This window comes from Mugil cephalus, chromosome 9 (genome assembly GCF_022458985.1).
Source record: "Mugil cephalus isolate CIBA_MC_2020 chromosome 9, CIBA_Mcephalus_1.1, whole genome shotgun sequence".
Lineage (NCBI taxonomy): Eukaryota > Metazoa > Chordata > Actinopteri > Mugiliformes > Mugilidae > Mugil > Mugil cephalus.
Window position 1 is genome coordinate 6,005,549 of NC_061778.1, and position 21,084 is coordinate 6,026,632.

General features: G+C 39.7%; 1 protein-coding gene across 3 annotated transcripts in view; it reads left to right on the top strand.

Moving 5' to 3' along the window:
- cadm2b (cell adhesion molecule 2b) overlaps positions 1-21,084 on the top strand; it is a 141,381-nt gene that overhangs the window by 14,555 nt on the left and 105,742 nt on the right. The window lies entirely within an intron of this gene.

Consider the following 21,084-nt stretch of genomic DNA (forward strand, 5'->3'; position numbering starts at 1 on the left):
ACCAAACACAAGCTCAGGTCTCAGGAGGTTAAAGAAAGTTGGTCAAAACCCAGAGGAAAAGAGCCCAAAAGACATAACATGATCTAGCTTAACTTTATAAGGGTTAACTAGCAAAGTTAAATTGGAAGTCAACGGTTTACTATAATTTAGATTCATTTGCTGCCACGTCTCAGAAGCATTTTGTTTGGTATTCATGTGCGGAAACTGCAGAGGCTGGAAAATACAAACAAACAACAAGAACAACAAAAAAAACCCACCAGGGTCTCATAAAAGTTTGTGGGACACTGCCTCAGTGTCAAGAATAGCTATGTTGGCGCAGATGAACTTGTTCTAAATGGGCTGTGGGGACTTGACTACACGGATTGGTTGATGTGGTAAGTTGTTTCGTCATCCTTGCCATCACAAAATCTGCCCCTTTTTGCAGAACCCAGAGCATTCCCAGAAGACTCAGTGAACTTCTTTTCTGGGGGCGGATAAAGTCTCTTCCTTTTAGAATAATAGTTTGTTGTTGACAATGTGTCAGAAGAGTTGCTGGAACTTAAGGATGTCCTGGCTCCTGTTCAATGTGTGTGTGTGTGAGAGGGAGAGAGATTTTATGGAAGTGTTTAAGCTTTTTCTTAATATGTTGGATATAAACACAATCTTGCTATTCTATTTTTTATATGAAAAAACAGACATTATACTCAAAAATAAAGTTTTTACGACCACATAAGGATAAAAATAACCATATGACATCTATAGATTGAGGCCACCTGGAGTCAACCTGAAAAAATGTTGTGTAGCTGTTGTGTTGTGATACATGCTAATGCTAACCGCAAGGTAACGCAACATTAGTTTCATGCTTTGGGGTTGTCCAAGCAGAAGTTGCATTTACTACGTTACCCTCCACAGTGGTTAGACTTACTTCTTGTAATACCTTAAATAATATTTTGATAAAGGCAAAGACCAGACTTCATCTCCGCTGTGTCCCCCTTTGGTCATATCGTCTGTCCAGTGAATGAGTGTAGGGGTCGGTGAATGTAGTCTCATCAGAGTCAACTTTTTAAAATAACACTCACGGTCTCAGGGAGTGAGTATATTAGTAAATTCTGTAAAACATGTGTTTCCTCGTCCATTCTTGTCAAAACAGTCCATCGAAATGTGCTAACCTCCGCTACAGTGTTTGAGATGTTTGGCCTCCAGTTAAGCCACGCCCCTCAAAAAACATCACAGTTTACAAGCTTTGAAGGGATATATCTTTAGGATATCTTTAATGTAACTAGAAGAAGTCAATGAAAACTGAGCTTTATCAGATAAAGCAGATAACAGATAACAATGTGCTCTGTGTTAGTAAAACTGATGACACTTGGAATCATGTCTGACTTAAAAACCTTTCTCTCTGCTCTACTTTTCTCAAAACAATCTGTGCAAAGGCATCGGGATATTTTAAGATATTCTTGTCGAACACTGCACTGGGCTGATCCTGAATTACTTACACTTTTGCCAATGGTGGCACAGGAGCAGTAATAGGAAATATAGGGTTTCAAGATATTCTTAGCTCCACAAAGTCTTTGTCAAATTTATCCCAGATTGACAGGCTCCAGTGGGGATTTTCACATTCAGTCGTACCACTGATACTGTCATTCCTTCTCTTTTAGACCAGCCTTAGCACAGAAAACGATGCAGAGTTGATACACATTTGATCAGCTGCCTTTGCGTTGCTGAGGGTCGTGGAAGTTTAAAATCTACTACTACTGATAGTGATCAGTCTGGTCTTTTTCACAGTGATTGTCAGTCACATTCCCTCAAGCTGATAAGGAATGTCTTTTTGCATCGCGTTGCAGTTTTTCTTGACAAGCGTAGATAAAAATAAATTGTAGAAATAGAAATAAAAAACGCAGAAATGGTCAAATGCATAAAATGCTTTTTACATGTTGTGCATATTAAGCAAGTGTCAGCTTGCACTACATTGGTGAGTCTAAATTGGTGCAGTGCATAATTCAATATGAACGGATGTTAAAACTGTTCCCCAGCACAAACAGGCTGCACAGGAGGAGAACACAGGGTGATTTTAGGAAGCGGCTAATTTGCAGTTCTGTATAATTTCATGTTATTTCTGTCATTAAGTGCATTATAATACAGTACAGACAATAATGGGAAACATTTCCCAGAGCAGATGTCTTCACACAACATCACAACAGCATGACACTGACCTGATCCTCCTGTAAGCAGAGGACCCTGCTGTTTGATATGCCCGGTAATGATGCGACATTTCATGGGGGCACATTACATTTATTTCATAAAAAGTAACCAATTTTGACCCGTGGTGTCAAGTATCAGAGGGTGTGCTGCGTGGCATTCATAATTTGGCCTTTGCAAATTATTAAAAGCCCTCAATTTCTTTGCTTTAAGAGGGAAATAAGTCGATGCATTATTGCTGTGAATTAACAGAAACCATGGCAACAGCACTTGCAGTATGCTGTTATGAAGTCAAAGAGCACATCTCTTGGAATCTATTCAAATAATTGGCTCGATACTTCAAGCATTCAAAAAAAAAAAAAAAAAAGAAAACATCTCTCAAAAGAACAGAGAACAGTCACGGGTACATTTAAGATGGAACCAACATACTGTTGTTTGGGTTAGATATTTCACTGCACTGTTCTTTTTTTTTCTGTACCTTTATGAACCATTAATTATTTTAATAAATAGGTTGTTGAGGTTGAATATGTGTGGAGCAACTTTGAGTATTTCAGTAACTGAATACATTACTCCTAACATGATAACTGGTAATAAACTGCCTTTTAAGTGAACCTTTTAACCTTTTAAGCGAAGTTTGAATGTACCGAATGAAGTACTCGAGAGCGGAATATATCAAAAAACACAGAGCTGCAGCGGATCTTCAAAGGTCACTCCCCTGTATAGCGTTATAACATCGATGAAAGTCACGGCGGAGGAGACTTTGATAGATTGCTTAATCATTGCTTACACCTTGAAAACAAAAGACGTGGGCTACCTGAAAACACCACGGATGACATGAAACCACAAACAGAATGCATATAAGTCACGGCAACTCGTTTTTTGTTTTTTTGTTTTTTTTTGCTAATAGACAGTATCTGTATACTGAAGTCAGTGTAATTCATGTAAATTATTTCTTGCGTGTACACTATGATCTCTAAATTTATACACCACACTGAGGTAAATGTAGCAGCGGTAGGTCTGCTGGGCGCTGGGTCGTACATAATGATGCAACACTAGATTGATCACATAAATTTAGAGGGGAGCAGTCAACCTTTTCGTTTCCTATCAATACAATTTGTTTTATATATAGTATTAATCAGCACTTCCAGATCCTGTCTTTGGAAATGTAGTGGGGGGCGGATGTGATGCGCAGAGAACCCCCCCAAATCATGCACAATTACCCCTCGCTTGTCATTATAACTCACTTCCACAACGATATCCAACCCTCTTATTTGGCATGAGTTGCTTGTGATTGCTACTTCTGAATGAACAAAGTTATTAATTCACTTTAAATGACAGATGCTCCGTTGGTGTATTTTTTTGTTTCTTCCCGATATACTTTTTGGATGTTTAAAGAAGGGCTTTGTGCTCCGAACAATCTGCCATCCTTTTGGAGGCTTAGTCATTCGCACGTAGGCTGTGATGTGTTTCTTAAACAGTGAAGAAAAGCAAAAAAAAAAACTGCTCTCCTCTCAAACAGGAAACATTCAAGTAAAACATTTTAGACTCCTAATGAATCAGCTTTTGGCATCGCATTCATCCCCCAAAGCAATTTTTTTGTGACGTGATTTTTTTTCTCCCTTCATTATATTATCCTTTAATTTACACTTATTTCCCCTGTCTGGATCAAATACCACCCCCGTAAGAGCTGCAAAATGTGCTGCTTTCATCTCCTCTGTTGTGTGTACATACTGTAGCACCGTAAAGAGGCTTACGGCAGTCTTTTGTTCGCTGTTATTCAAGAGCTTTGTTTGCATTTTTGTTTTTTTTTAATTATATACAGAACACATGGCAGTAATGTAAGCACAGTATGTAATCTATACTTAAAGGTTGCCCTTGCAGTATACTGAATAGCTCCTACGCTCTTAGGATGAGTAGACGTGTGCATTGTGGGGCATTAGAATTCTCCTTCATGTTACATTATCAAATTATTTAAGGACGGTGGCGAGAATGGTTTATTTCGCACATTCTTTTCACATTCTCTTGGCAAGTGAGCTTAAAAGCTAAACTGATATACCTGGAAGTGTCCCACAATTAAAAAAAAAAAATATATATATATATACCTACATCTACAGTGATGCATTCACCTACGAATTGCACATTTGCAGAAATGTGAAAGCTGACGTTGGAGTAAATCTTGTCTCATATCTTCACGCAATACAAGACTGACCCTGAAAACAAAATCTCTGCGAGGGCTAATGACTTTTGTTAATTTTTTAAGAAGTTCTTTCTATTCATACTTAGACTTATTCGCCTCCCACATGGTGCTTTAGGGCAAATGATTTTCTTATTGTTTTGTCTGGGGAGCATTCTCACAGTTAGGTAAGTAACCCTGAACATACTAGCCCTGAATATCAGTCATTATCTTGGTGTACCAACCTGTGTGATAGTGGAAATGAAAGCTGAAGTTTCTGCAATTGTTACATTATTCCTAAAACCAGGGTCTTTAAGAACGCCGTGCTCAGACTTACTCTGTGTGAAAAGCTGCACAGTAGCAGCCTTATAGGCCTGTTTGTGTTCAGCTGTTACGTAATTGGCCTGCATTCACAGCAGATTATAGTGGGGTGCTTGTTGCTTGGGGTTTTCGCTCAAGCTCAGAGAAAAATGTACGTCAAAGCTAGATGTGGGGATTTTAATGAAGAAAGGTTAAGTATCACCATAAATGAGATATGTACAGAATGTTCATCCCTTGAAGGTCAAGGGGCGTGATTTCCTCATCATGTTCAAGACTGGGCAAATGTGCTTTTTGGACCAAATCATTTAATCGTTACTACCTGTCCACTGAGAGAATGAAAAGACCTTTAGACTACACCCTTGCTCATCTAGCTGAGCTCACTGCCACTCCTTACATGCAGATTGCAATTAATGGCAGCGTCACATTGCACAAGTGATTTTCTCTCATGCATTGGATGGATGTGAGCCCTACACAGCTCCATAGAAGCCTCAACTTACGTACGCAGTCTACGCCGGTGTGAGACATTTATACTCGCGCACTCATCAAGTCAGTCGAAATTTACAAATGTTTGAATCTCCGAATCTCCTCAGCGTGTTCCGTCTTTATTGCAGCCGTGAATGCTAAAGTAGAAACGTGCTACGAGCAGGCGAACCAATCGCAGCTCTTGCGCTCAGTGTTGCTGTTGTGTCCCCAGATAGAGTCCAGGGGATGAGGGCAGTAACAAAACGAAAAAGAACCACCCAAAAGAAGGAGGGGCGAACTGAATGCCAAAAAAAAAAAAACCAAAAACAAGGAATTTATTTAGAAAAGACAAAATTCAAAGCAAGCCTTCGACAATGGAAGCTGATCACAAATTAAAGCCAACTCACAATAAGTGGATCACAAAATAGTCAGAAACTAAAGTATTCTCACACAAAACTGGAGCTGATAAAACTCTACTTCACGCTACGGTGGTTTCACTTTGTTGGTTGGTTGTCACATTTCTAGGAAGATGCACGTCTGGCATTAGGGTCAGGGTTAGAGTCTGCATTAGGGTCAGTGTTTATTGTCTGTGTTAGTGTCTGCATACGCTTTGTGCTGTCACTGTAGCTACGCCGTCAAATTGACATAGATGCCAAAACCGCCTGTTATATTCTCAGGTTGCAACGATGACATACATCTTAAATTATGTCAGGTCTCAAATTGCCAAGTTAGTTTAGTAAAACAATAATTTAAACTGAAAACAGAAGTAAGTAACAATAATTGTACTTAATTGTACGATGGAAACAAAAACTACAGCATGATGAGAATGAAGTGAAACCTGGAACCTGAGAATCAGCAGAGCCAAGCTCAATCTCGCATGAAACACAGTTAGAAATATTGATAGCTAAATAGTTTGACATGATAAAAACAAAAAACACAATTAAATAAGATTAGTTAAGAAGAGTATGATAGAAAAGTGCATGTGTTCACAACGCTGCCCTGCTCTAACCAGCAATATTGCTGCTGGCTGTACTGTATCTATCCCAGCTAGCTGTGGGCCTAGTAGTTTGGTCTCGACTGGTTCTGACCTTGAAAGAAAGATAACACCCACTGTGAGCTGTGAACCTGGGAATGCTTAGAATTACTCCGGCAATGCTGGATAACCGCAATCTCTATAAACGCTTCCATGCTGCTCATGGATTAGGTAGAACCACATAACTGTGTTAGCCCCATAACATTGATCACACGCCACTGACATTTTTATTTTGCTGACCAAGTGATTATTGGTGTGGTGTGTGTGTGTGTGTGTGTGTGTGTGTACCACGGGTGCTTGGTCTGTGATGTAACTCAAAGGAAAGGTACACAGTTGATTCAATTCAAAGCGAAAAAGAAAAAAAAAAGGCAAATCGTGATATATACACAAAGTACACGAAATGTTACAACAGTTTATTATTTCTGGGTTTAACTAAGCTGTACATACATTAGGCTTTAGCACTGCTATGCTATATTAAAGGGTCATTGAACTCAATTATCTAGAGCGAAATCGTTTTAAGTTAATCAGAGTTACAGTGCGCAAGTTAATTGAGAAAGAGGAGTGTGGACGTGCTACTTGTACATCAGTATTAGTGAAACTCCAGCTAAGTCAGCTCTGTAACCACCAAAAGGTAAATGATCTGTATCAAGAATTCTTATAAATTTGGAACAAGACTTTGTTGTTTTTCTGTGCATAATCGCTCAAAATTAAAGACAAAAAGAAAAAAAAGCTGCCGTGAACTGCCATTCATTTCACACATAAACAAATCCCAAATTAATCTTAGGATGGAAACTGCTTATCAACCCGCTTCGATTCAGGACACTTTCTCTTCAAATCGTGTGCCTCTGTAATAAAACTTGTTTTCATTAAAGCAGAACCCATGTTAACACGGATATGCAGAGTCGACGGTGAGACTCAGACGGTCATATAAGGGCGAAATTAATCTAGTTGGTATAATGCTGCGTTGGGGTTTGAAGAAAAGCTCCGAGCAATACCCACGTTTGTCTGCTCATTGCTTCCACTGCTCAGAGCTTCAAGAGGGTGCTTATGTTTATCAAAGAGAGAATTATCAAGCATGACACAAACAGGCATAATTAGACCATCAATCAAGTAAATTAGTTATGGATTATCTCTCTGTAATTGACCCTTTTGTATTTCAGGCTCAAAGTGAAACTTTGAAACCAAAGATTTTAGGACTGGGCTCTCTGGCTGGTATTTATTTTTTCCTCCTATCCTCTTATTAATACAGCGTAGGATATTTTATTTTATATTTATTATAATCTCAGTGGCTTAAGCAGCAGTTGTCAGGTTGTCCACACTTTATTGGTGACAACGGATCCCCTTGAAATGTGCCACGAGGCGTGCAGCATTGCTGGTTGTGAGCAACAGATCATAGGCTAATACTCAAAGGCAACGGTTTGCTGTGAGCAGTCTATGCCAATATGGCACTTTCACAGTCCCGGGATGTAAATGCTTCCTGGCCAGGCTTCTCTGAGATCACTAAATGAACTTGACGTACTGTATCAGAGGAGATAACAACAAAAGAGCTGCCAATGTGCGGAGGTGATTTGCATTGAGTCACCGCTGAGCTTTCTGCTATACCTGAGTGAGCTCTCAGACAGGTTTCCAGACACTCTTTGGTAAAGCAAGCAGCAAGCCGGCGAATTTGACGTCTTAAGATGTTTACTGCAGAGCTGAGCAAGAGGAGGTGGGGCGGCAGCGTGTCTCATCCTCTGTGTAGCCCCACAAGTACGTGACTGTTGCTCGAAAAATCACTTGACCAGAAACTAGAGTGAAAGGAGAGTTGAGCGAGCACTTTGAGGTTCGCGTGCCGTTTATTCAGAGGTTTTGGACTGACCGTATAGACAACGACACGAAAATCAATACCTGCTGCACACGTGACATGATCTGTAGGTTTCTGAAGGGATGCTTAAAGCAGGATACTGTCAAAACTGTCTGCCTTTGTCTGTTTTTACGTCATTCTATGTCAAACCTGCAGGTTTTAGACTGTTGGTCAGGGGAAGCAAACGAAATGTCACGTTGGCCTAGGGCTGGGCAAAGCAGAAATCATTTCAAGTTCTAAGATTTTATTTCATCACATGCACAACCTGTGAAAGTCTTTGGCAATTATACCCGAATGGGGGTAAATAGGGGGAGTTTTGCACGGAAGAGGGTGGAGGACGGATCACTCTCAATAAAGCTGTGATTTCTTCAAATCTTTCCACAGTAGTTACACGTGAAATAACTGATCAGTTCCTTAAAAAATAAATAAAGATATACATTTAATAGCTTGTGATTAGTTCAGGGGTCTTCAGCGTTTTTCCAGGCTAAGGACCCCCAACTGATGGAGAGATTAAGTAGGGACCTCCTACCTACTATATGTGTTCTGTATTAAACTTCACTTAGTGCTATTTATAAATATACATTATTATTATTATCATTTTGCATTCAACATGGCTGATGGGAGCGAGCTCCACTGTTAGCTCCCCTTCTGCTAATATTGCAGTGTGCGTCTGGCACCTTAAGGCGCTTCCATATTCATTTCACCATTTCAGCCGTGGCTGCCGGTTCTCTCTGCTCATTACGGCATCCGTGGACCCCGACATTCTTTCTGATCCTTTTGTAGTGACTGAAAGCCTCTGAAGTTTGGAACGCAGAAGTTGGGAAGTTTTGTGAATGAGTGTCATTTTTCATGTCTAGCGTGGCCCGGCATCGCGGGTTTGGATTTATTGATGAATTCCTACGGAAAGAAGCGCCAGTAACACGCGGTATTAGACAGCAGATACTCAGTGCAGCGAGGAGTTCTGATTTTTATCGTTTTGGAAGAGTTCTTATCAGCATGTGTCACACACACACACAAAAACAACTTACAAATCATATTGGCATGTATCAGCAATCATTAGCAGCAGGGATCAAATTAAAAGCAGTTCAGGGCTGCTCTGACAATAGCTTGTTTTGTACGCAATAGGATTCTCAGTGGTTGAAATTTAATTAATTCCACTTGCTCACTTGCAAAATCTGTGGTTGATTAGACATTTTTTTTATATATTTTTTAAAAATTTTCCCCCACAAATTGAAATTTCTTTCAACATATTTCCAACATATTTTAGTTAAGACGTAAGTGATAGATTAATACTGAATGCAAAGTGATAATAATAATGTATATTTAGAAATAGCACCAGACCAAGTTTAATATAGAACACATATAGGGGTCCCTACTTAATCTCTTCATTAGTTTGGGACCTGACACGTTGGCGTTCCAGACTCAATGGCAAGAAAAAAAGTGTGTTTGTATAATCCCATGCATAGACCAGGATTCATCCTTTAAACCCCCCACAGTGAACACACTTCATATCCGTCAAGAACACAGATTTATAATCTGATTCCAGACAAAGCTAGATTAGGACAAGAATGGCTGATGACACTCCAAGAATGAGAACACATTATTGGAGGCTTTCTTGTTTGAAGCTGCTGATTTCATGGTCTGACCTAATTCCCATTTTTCCCCATTGCATTCGTTGTAACTTAAGGTAACTGTGGAGAACCAGTGTCTTCATTATTGGATAACTGCTGTCCTGCGTTCCACTCGTCACCGTGCTGCTGGTACGGGTGTGTGTGTGTGTTTGTGCAGGAGCCTGCAGGGAAGACACATGCGGCGGATATCTGTCACTCCACTATTCCAAAGAGCTTATCACAGGGGGAACACTTTCTGCTTCACCAGTTATTTGAATTGAGATTCTCTCGCGGTATGTCTGTGTAATATGGATGATGTCAGTAGTCGGGTTTACGTGGAGACTTTTTTTCTCATTCCGATTGAAGGTTTCAGGTCGGCTATTTACACGTGAGATGATCTGTTCCGATCTGCGCCACCACTTTTAATCGGAATGGTTGTTTAACAGACACGCGCAGACCGATGAAAACGTCCCGTGACTGATCACTCGTATAATCAGCAGGAGTTGCTATTGTTTTTACACTTTCATTATCATTCCACACTTCAGTCTGCCCCAGCTTCAATTCATTTTTGATGGACCTTTGTAAACAGTTCAATATATATATATATATATATATGTTTTCTGCCGTCTAAGTGTCCAATAATATCCTGTTCTTTCGGAGCTGTTATTAAAAACAAGCACTCGGTGGCGCCGCAGACCAGTTGAGGAAACTTCACTCGGATATCACTGCGTATTTACGTCGAGACAGAGCATGCTCAGACCGAACGGAGCCTGACTTTGTTCCGATTCACCGATTGTAATCCCAATATTTGGCTCCATTTAAACCCAGCCAATGTTGTTATTGCAGAGGAAATGTATCATGTATTTGATGCCGTAGCACAAGCTAGTTTAAATTCCTCCGTGCATTAGTTGAAAACACAAAAGAATGTGTAAGTTGGCCTCGACAAAGCAGAATTCTGCAAGTTTGAAAGGTTGCGCTATTTTGCCGGCAGAATTCATTTTCATTTTTACCTTCAGTGTAATTGTGTCAAAGCGGTGGGTGATACACTTTCTGTGTGGTAGTTCAGTGTTCTCACAGTAGGCATTAATGTCAAAGCCACGATGTAGCAGATGGCAAGGAGATGCCTCAAGTGAAAGTCCCTTTAAGGCATCTGTTAATTGTTTTTGAAGAAGAACACGAGTTGCTGGTGTATGCAGTTGCTGGTGTGTGCCGTGGCTGAACATCACCCCGAGTTGAATCTCATTATACTAGCTGATGACTCGCCGTACTTTCTGATCAGCGTTGCCACTGTCTAATGCAACTAGAGCTTTAAGGTCAAATCTGCTTTCAGAGTTGTGAAAAAATATAATTACAAGCAGTATACAAAGCAGTTACAGTTAACTCAATAAATTCAGTGATACAAATGCCCAATAGAGTTTTGTTACACTAATTATTTGCATCAAATCACCTGTAAGATACCAATGAATTATCAGTGAAATGTGTTTTCTTTCTGGATATACATTAAAAGGCTTCTGGAAAGAGGTGCAGCCGCAGTGCCCTTTGAGACACGTAATTCAAATGATCTTTCCAGGATGTTCGAAAGTAACATCAAAATTGAAGTGGATGGAAATAATGAGTGCATTAATATTATGTATCTGTTTAAAACGGGAAAGACGGGGAAGTAGAGCAGAGAATGACATTTCTACCAAGTCGTACCTTGAAACTGCTGCTGTGGAAATACATCATACTCTTTATACTCTTTATCAATAAAAAAAACAATAAAAATCTGATAAAATCAGAACTAAAAGCCAGGCTCTAACACAGCTTGATTCTCTGCTTTATTATTTTTTCCTGATATACACTCTGCACATGCTAATCAATTGTATTATGCCCCTGCAATGCTTCCTGTGTTTCTGCCCCTTAGTTAATATTTAGTATTTCTGTCTCCTTATCTGCAGATAAGCAGCCTCCTACCCAGTTCAAACACAGACAAAATAAGCTTAAAAATAAATCTTCCGTATTCACGTGAGTTCCATTGATTTCTCCAAATGTGTCTTCATTTTGATGAAATAATGACTTGCCTGAATTGAATTTTACTGTCTGGTAATGGAAATCCTTACTCATGACAGACGATAGGCGGTTAAAACAAAAGAAATACGGAATTCCACCCTGACTTTCATAACATTTCTGTGTTATATATTCCCGCCGCTGCTTAAATTCATTACCTGCCTCACATTGATTTGGCCTCTGTATGCGCCGGCTATCCCCATTTTAATTCATCAAGTAAGATATTCAGCCATTGCCCTTTTTAACAGCCCAAAGTTTCCTGACAAACTTTGCGTTAATAACCAATCGGCCCTAGAGTGTGGCGTTGTGTTGTTGCCTGGAATTTATTTGTCCTCCCATAAATTATTCAGTATTTTGCATCGACTAACTGCCATACCTTTAAGGTTGTGGATCCAAGACCTTGGCACACCTTGCATGTTAATACGGCCAGACTCACAAGGTGAGAAACAATCCCAAAATGACCGGGGCTTTAGTAGAGCCATCCCAAGAGACAGAGCTTCAGCCAGGGCTCTTTATTGTTTGTCAAGTCTTTGTTGTGCCAGTAGATTTGTGCATTAATTTTTCCAAGCCCTTTGCTAGTCATGCTCCAAGCCTGTAGCTATCTGAACGAGTCAGTAACAGCTTGTTGGGAAGAACGTGAGATTATTGTATTAAGGAAGGCTCCTATGCAGTCAGGCCAACATAGTGTGAGGTATCGGAGCCCGTCACCGTCGAGATGTTAGTGCAGATCCTCGGCCCATCTGTCTTTAGACATCTACTGTGAGGGCACGTCCCATCCCCTCTGACACTCAGTGCAATTACAAGCGCCTGGCACAGTTGGGCAGTTTGTAGCTGCGCTAAAGCAAGATCACATTCGACCATATTGCTCACATTCAAGCTCAGCGCTGGTCAGGAAATTAAGCTGAACCCATGCAAGACCGTTGTCTTGGCACATGAGATCATTATCATTTAAACTTTTTTTTTCTCACAAGGGTCAAGCAACCCAAGAGAGATGTGTGAGAGGAAGAAGTGGAGCTGAACTAATTTACTATTTTGTCAGTGCTGTTGCCGTAGTATTTCAGCTTCTTTATAGATTTATTTTGAAAAAAAAAAATACATAAAAAAAAGCTGGACATTACAACGACAATATCCATTTTATACCAACTCTCCTTCAAACAGCAGCTAAGAAAAAGGTTCTCAAGATCCAAGCAATTTGCTGTTTAATGATGTCATGTTATAAACCAAGCAACAAAGACCTTCAAACTTTGAAAAAAATTGAAATGACTATCTCCCGCTACCACCTGGGGCTACTACACTGTGAAGTTTCCTGCTGCTGGTCTTAAGTGATGCAAAGTCCCCCTGATCAGCAGGTAATAAGTGCTTTGGAGAAGAATTTGCACCTAAGCTGGAGCTGTAAACGTGAGGTGAAGATAGAATAATCATTGTGTGTGAGCGGTAATTGCAAATGTGCTACAGGAAAGGGAGGTGATAAGAAAAGTGTAGGGAAATCACACCCACTTTAGGCACAGCTTTGGTGTCTGGCCTCACTGCTGCTTTGCATTGTATTGTTTATTCAGTTTGCTTTTTGATTTCTTGGGATAATAAGAAATATGAATCTTATAATTTCTTGATGAACCTACCATTTCACAAAATTTAGTTACCTTATCCCTCATGACAGATGTTTAAATATAGAGTCAAGTCATCTAATGGTTGCAATTTGTAGTAATCTGAAATAGCAATTTAAAAAAGTAATCACAGGTGTGTAGAATCTTTCATTTAGGCATTACTTTAAAGTTTTATGAAAATCTTATTGTTTTTGCAAAAATAGAACTCTTGCATCATCAATCAATTTTTGATTCAAAAAAAACAATATACCTGATAGCTATTTAGTTAACATCTCAATGTGTTTAATTACAATGTATAATTAAGATTTTTAGTTTCTTGAAACAATACTTTTTACCAAACTTTGTTTTATGAAGGTAAAAAAAAACTACAAGAGCAGTTTGTTCATGAAAAAAACATTGTGAGGATTAATTGCTTCAACAAATGTTAGAAAGTACTTTGTTCCCATCACAACAAATGGTTGTTTGCAGCTGTAATTAGCTGTAACTTTATTTATTCTCTGTGAATTTTCTATTTCTTTAATTCTTTATTTGTCTTTTGCTGCTGGCCATCACTTTTGAGCCTTGCCACTCAATTCACCTTGAAATAACCCCAAACTATTCTTCACATAGAACGTAACCCGTTTCATACAAGTAAACTTTTCCTGGTATCTGTCTGACCATTTGCAGCCTCAGGAGTGCTGACATTAGCATCTGGCCCCTAAACCTTTTAGCTCAGTAGTGCTGATGTGGTGGCTGCAAGCGGACCGGCTTTTCTTCCTCTAAATTTATCCAGGTGAGGACTGCTGGCCACACAAGCACATCTTGACTCTGTCCATACCTCAAAATGAAACCATTCCCATGGGCTGCTCAGTACAGCTCCAATCTACTTAGATCATTGAGCAGCTTCTCTGGAGCAGCAGAAAGTGATGCGCCTTGCTTAAGGGCAGCTTTAAAGTGATCATTAATCATTTGGTCATCTGTTAAAGTAAAAATCCAGCCACAGTGTCACTTTCTTTGACATAGTGTCAGCCAGGTTGAAGACAACATTCAAGGGAAACATTCAGGTGTTAGCCTGTATACCCTATGCGGACCCTAACGCTGTAATCTGACAAGCATCTCCCAGTAAATGTTACTACAAGACACAGATTGCATGATTGGTCCTCTTGGCAATAAAGTGTTTCCGCTTTAGTATTTAGTATCATTTAGTATTTATATCTCTATTGCCGCAGTTTTTCAATTGATTGTTCTTGATTAATACAGATGGAACACATAAAGGAAAGGTAAACTGAGGAGGTTGCTGAAGCAGGAAGAAGATACAAATATTAACCCGACTGGCAAAAAAAGGACACAAATGGGTGAAATTTTTACAGAGCGAGCCAGTCTGAGGAGTGCAAAAGTATAAAAGGTTCACACCAGCGTCAGGTTACTCCGTCTATGTCCCACACAGGTAAAAAATGTGCCTTAAGCATAATTTAGGCTTTTGCGCTGAATTGTTACAGAGGCTCTGGTGTTAACCATTGACTGTATATACTATGGACAAACCCATCGTGATGTCACCCATCAGATTCTGAACCTCGAAAATGAAGCCCGAAGTGGGCAGGGCCTCTGGTCGCCATGTTGGATGAGCTTTACTCTACACTAAATATGGACATGGGGGGTCGTATCAGACGTTGAGACCCACCCACTCAACTCTCTGCTACCTGTTAGCTCAGGCTACCACCTGTAACTCAAAGTGGGAAGAGCGTTTTTTGTACCAGGTGGTAAACATAATTAATATTGCTGTAAAATTTGACTTTTTAACACAGGGCTCTATGGGGATTTGCACCCTTTTGGAGTGAGCCTCAAGAGGCCACTCGATGAACTGCAGCCTTTTGTTCTTCTGCACCTTCACCCAGTGCAAGAGCTGTAATTGGTCCGCTTAGTAGTCACGCGTTTCTGCTTTAGTATTTCCGACTGCTTCTCCATCTCCGCGATTTTCAAACTGATTGATTTGGATCAATAAAGAATCGGAAAGTTTAGCTGAGAAGGTCTGTGGATACAGACATTTGTATGACTCGTGCTCGGCCGAAGTTTCAGCCGAAACAAAAATCAACCCGACGGGCACAAAAGACACAGCGTCGTCTAGAGTTTGGATGGCGTTGTTGCAGAGTGAGCCAGATAAGTATAAATATCTCACACAGACCTAAGCTGTACGCGTCAGGTCCTTGCGTGGCCATGCACCGAAGCATATTTGCAGCTTTAGACTTAACAGTCTCCATTAAGATGACCCTGTTCAAAGTTTGAGCAATTGCACCCACGGTAGTCTGCCCCCTCCCTCAGCCAAAAGAAAAGTGCTTCCTGTTATAAAAGTAAAACTTGACCGTCGGGCCAATTGACAATTGACAACCGTTGGCCAAGACCATATTTATTAATGGTTGATCACAGTTTATTTGAATATATATCACTCTCTGAGTCTTGTTTAGCACAAACACAATTACTTTCTCCTCTACTGTACTTGGCAGTAGGTTCATCAACAAATATCTCAAAAACTACAAGTTTAGAACAGGTTTTTATTTTTACAGATTTATAAATCACTCAAGGCCTGAATGTACAATCACAGTTCAGAATCCACATATCTACAGTACAGTACGCGTGCTTTACTCAGGATGCTGCCAGCTCGTTAAATGTGTTAAACAAGATAACCAACAAAATTAGCCAATTGTTCCCATGAGGCAAAAGAACTCTGCAAAGAAGCGCACTTACTCTGATAAAAGGAAGTGTCAGAGGAGACGAGAGGATCATCAATCCAATCTAATCTCCCACGCTCACTCATCACAGCAATATGTTGAGTGTGCATCTTTGTGCACAGTCCGTTTGCAAGAATCACTTGAACTTAAAAAGATAATTTTTTTTAGCACTTTGGGTGTTGAGACTATTATTGTAAAAGATCAATATCCCGTCCAAATGTGACATTTTCAGCAATTAGAAACACTGCTTCTGCTGTGGAGAACTTTTGATTTGATTGTCTGACATAGCAGGCTGGGGAATTTAAAGTGGGACTCAGATTTGGAGAACTTGAGAAACTAACTACTCTTTAGGCTCCTTCAACAAGTTCAGTGCACATCTGAACGTACTTATCCTTGCAAGGTTAAAAGCTTAATGGATTCAAACTCAGACAAATCACTGCTTTTATTTTGTTCGGCTGTAAGTTTGTCTCCATTGTGTTGCATTGGATGCGAGTTCTGGAGCCCCTCACAGAAAGGTGCTGAAGGTTATTAGAATAAAGTGCTTTCCACATTCAAGCGAAGGCCGGCTTCTGAACAAACTGGAGATGTAATTATGCATTATTTCTACTGACAAACATGTGTCTCTGAAACAAACTGAATTCCAGACATATGGCGACTGACTTAGCTCTGAAGTGTTAATTAGCCTTCAAATACCTGTGACTCTTAACAGGTCTCAGTGATGACAAAGTACGGCCTAATCTTTCTCTATTAATATCCCTTAACTATTAATATCCTGGTGCAGTGGAAGCTTTAGTGGTGAGAAATTGTAGAACGATGATTTTGACATAATGTAAATCACTCGGGGTGAAATTATTTACACATCACTCTTTTTAATGTGTGAAATACCTGTACCGATAGAAGTCTTACACTCTTTGGCGCTGCTGAAGGGCAGAGGGCAGGTACTTTTTTCTCTTCAAAAGTAAAGTTACTGCTGAGTTACTCCTGTAAAAGAAACCGCGGATATCACGTGACATACATTTGACCCGCAGTAAACCTAAATGACTGAGAATGATCAGTTTCGTCACCATAACAATATGACTCTACCCTGCAGTTGAAACAATCTGATAGCATTTACGGCTGATGTTCTGTGCAGGGTTGAAAAACAAAAGAAAAAAATCACATATGGAATAAATTCTCAGCGGCTGGTTTCAGACAAAGTGTGTGTCAGAGGCCGCGCAGCCAAGGACAAACAGACCGAAGTTTACTTTTTGAAAAATGGGTTTCATTTTACGCAAAACAGACAAATAATTGAAAAACAAACTCAAGCAAAGACCTGGGCACAACTAAAGAAGAGAACTAAACTCACAATATGGGCAACAAAAGCAAACTTTTAACTCAACTAACTGACCTTCCAAACGAGACAGAAATACAAAGTTGGTATACAACACAAACACACAGGGGAAACAACAGAGACAATAACTATCAGCTGAATACCAAGAAGCACTATTTCCCCCCCACATGACATCACAGATAATGATGTGGCCCATTTCCCAGGCGTCTGAATTTAATTGAGCTCCTTTGTCCAGACCAGGAAGGAAGTGGGAACTAGTGATGTGAATTCTGGCTCTTTTTAGAGCAGGGGTCTCCAACGTTTTTCAGGCCAAAGACCCCCAAACTGATGGAGAGATTAATTAAGGACCCCCTACCTACTATATGTGTTCTATATTAAACTCGGCCTAGTGTTATTTATAAATATTACATTATAATTTTGCACTTTGCACTTAATATTAAGCTATCCCTTATCCCTTTACTAAAATATGTTGGATTCATGTTAAGGAAATTTTAAATTTGTGGAGTGAAATTAAAAAAGGAAATATATAAAAAATGTCTAATCAGCCAAAGATTTTGCAACCCCCCCCTGCAGTACCTCCGCGGACCACTTATGGATGACATCAACTGTATGTTCGGCTGCATCGGCTCGTGGTTAGAAAACACAACTTTAAGTTATTTTTCACGATTTGTTTTTAACAGATAGCTCGATAAAGTTTTTTGTTTCTGAGTAATAAAATGACAAAATAATTGGAGTTCAATCCATTCATTGGTGTAGTAGACACGAAAAGATTTAATGAGTTTTATCCTTAAAAATAGGAAATAATAATACAGTTTTTATCAATATATCCAGAGAATAAAAGGACCAAACAAGCTGATCTACTTCGACACCAACCGCTAACCGCTAAAACTGATAACCTCTTTTTTGCCTCCACTTCTTCCTGATATCCAATTAATTATAAAATGCGTCGTCCCTGAGCAGATCTGGTACCTACACCGGCTCCGGTCGCTCACTTCAAAGAGCCGACTCTTAGAGCCGACTCGTTCGCAACCGACACATCACTAGTGGGAACTCCCGAAGAGGTAACACTTTATTTTGAATGTGAGGCTGTAAATGCGGCCATCGCAGTGTGTAAGAGTAAATAAATCGCATGAGGTAACGTGCAAAATGAGGAAACCCACAAAGCAGCTGAGTAGGATGCTACGTATTACATCGGCAAGCCAACAAACAATATTTTCTAAGCTGGCATCCTCTTTAATATTGCCTGTCTTTTTTTGGGATCAGACGAAATGCTATGCATAAGTGTTATTCATAAATCTGGGAGTTCAGGGATGCACAAAATTAAATTTTCCACCATTCTACTCTACGGTAAAATTGCTGCTGTCACAGCTTCGGCCTCCATCCATGCCTGTCAGAATCCCAGTGGAAGTAAGTGTGTTTGCTTTCAAGTTCAATATAAGAGTAGATGAACTGGGCCTGCACAATAATATTGTGGCACACTGTGTTATTGCAGTATCCTCTCGACGTGTGTAGTGACACTTGATATAAGTTACAGCGTGTGCTAAAAATCCTTTCATTGGGCTGACACGTTTAACCAGAAGTGATCAAACTTTAAATATGGGTCATTGTTTGCAAATCCTTGTAGTTATCGGCCTCTCACACGTGCTGTAAGACAGTTTATACAAGCCAGATTCATCAGCTGAGGTAGCTGTGATTATCTTAAATTTTATTCATGACAAACTGTTTTACAGTACTTTGCTATCAGTGTTGCATGAATATTTACAGATTGGTTAATTTGAAACTGATTATAAATGTACAAATTAGTCCTTCCAACATGTTTTAATCTTTTTTTAACATATTTGGGGTGAAAAATTGGTGCGTCAGGAGTCCTGTAAGTCTTTGCTGGAAGCTCTGGAGACTTTCCAGACATATTTATGCTCGGAACCACTGCGCTGCACAATTAGGTCTCATTAGCATTTTGATTTAATGTAAATGGAATTATTTCTGCAGCTTGCTGTGCATCATACATACAGTATCATTTAATGTAATCAGATAAGTTTACTTCTCCGCTGATGATGACTGACGGCATTCAATTAAAGGGAACGTTTTCTATGTCCCTAAATACAATGTTATGGTTGTAATACACATTAAGTCGGTGACTGGCTTCATTAAATGAAAGTTTAGTGCAAGAGCAGCCAAAGTCTACCAAATACCAAAAGATAATCTTTCACCATTTCAAAAGCTGAAGATAACATCTTAGTTGTGCATTTCAAACCAGATTTTTTAGTTCAAAGTCAGCCCACTCCTTATTATTTATAGTGATTAACTCAAAACGAGAACTAAAATGATTCAGGATGATGAGGATTTAAAAAAAAGAGAGAGAGCTGCATCAGTGATCAAATAATAACACACAAAAAAGAAAAACCCACAAAGACAAAGTTAAAGCTGTAAGAATTTGGATAGGTTCTGTTCCCCAGACTCATATTCCTTTCGGATGCTATGTTACACTGGCAAGTCTTGATTTTAATTTGGGTAGGAATAGGTTAACCATGAAAGAACAGTGTGAGAAATGCAACCTTTTTAACAGACACTGGCTGAATTACAAAAAAAACTGGGCTCTTCTGAATGTGTTCATGCACAAAAGAACTCACATGTGGCTTCAGCTCGACTCATGGATAAAAAAATGTGTCTGGAGTAAAAGCGGTGCTAGTACAGACAATGATGTCGAGATTTAAGAAAAGTTTGTAAAATAAAAAGTAGGAAATATTAAAAAAGAAACCACGATACACAGGAATGAGATACCCTTGACTTACTGAAATCACCTGATCTCAGTCTGATTGAGCTGTTTTCCACCTGCTTAAGACCACATTAAGGAAACCCCACAAGCCAGAGCTAAAGGGGACTGCAGTGAAGTCCTGGGAGAGTATCACCAATGAAGATACAAAAAAGTATTGACTTATATCTGTGGGCCCATGGCTGCAGGCAGTAATTCACTGCAGAGAATTTTCCACTAATGTTAAATGTGCTGATTCTGTTTCTTATTTTCCCTCGTATTGATAGCACATGTTCTGTACTCTTGTCTAAAGTATGCAAGAGGAGCAGATGGCTTTATTTTCCCCAGAGAAGCTGGAATCAGCATCGTGTGTCCAGGAGGTATTTCAAAGTTGCGTACCACTGCTTAAGCGAGTACACAAAGTTCTGTGGGATACTCTCTTTGGGTTTTGAGAACTCCAGAAAATTTCTGCAAACTTTTGACATTGCTCCTTAATATTAAACAGCAGTGTGCGTTGGGATCTTGAGCGATTTCATATGAAACAGTGACTCACCCTCATGAGGGAATCACAAAATAAACACCAACTTATTTCATATTTCACTATGAGAAATATATTGCACTTCTAGGGAAAATGGGGGATATACAACATTCCTATCTAACCCATTTTACTTTTATTTCTTTTATTATATATATTATTACCGAAACTACCTCTGCAATAGCATGTAAATATATAATCCTTGTAGTTCCTATTTGCACTCATGTTACTCCATGTCCGAGCCACAGATACGAGGTTGTGTCTGTGTTTTTATTTTTGGGTTTGGTTTGGTCTGCATGTTTGGTAGTTTAATTTTGGGTTTGGCTGTACGGGTCTCCACCCCCTACCTACCCGAACTAGGGTCTGCATCCTCATCCCACCCCCTCCCTTTCCGGGGAGGGCTAAGCTAATCTCTTGGTGGTTGAAAGTCACGCATTGTGTGGTGGCAGCATGGATGGGGGTGACTCTGGGACGCTGGAACTCACTGTTAAG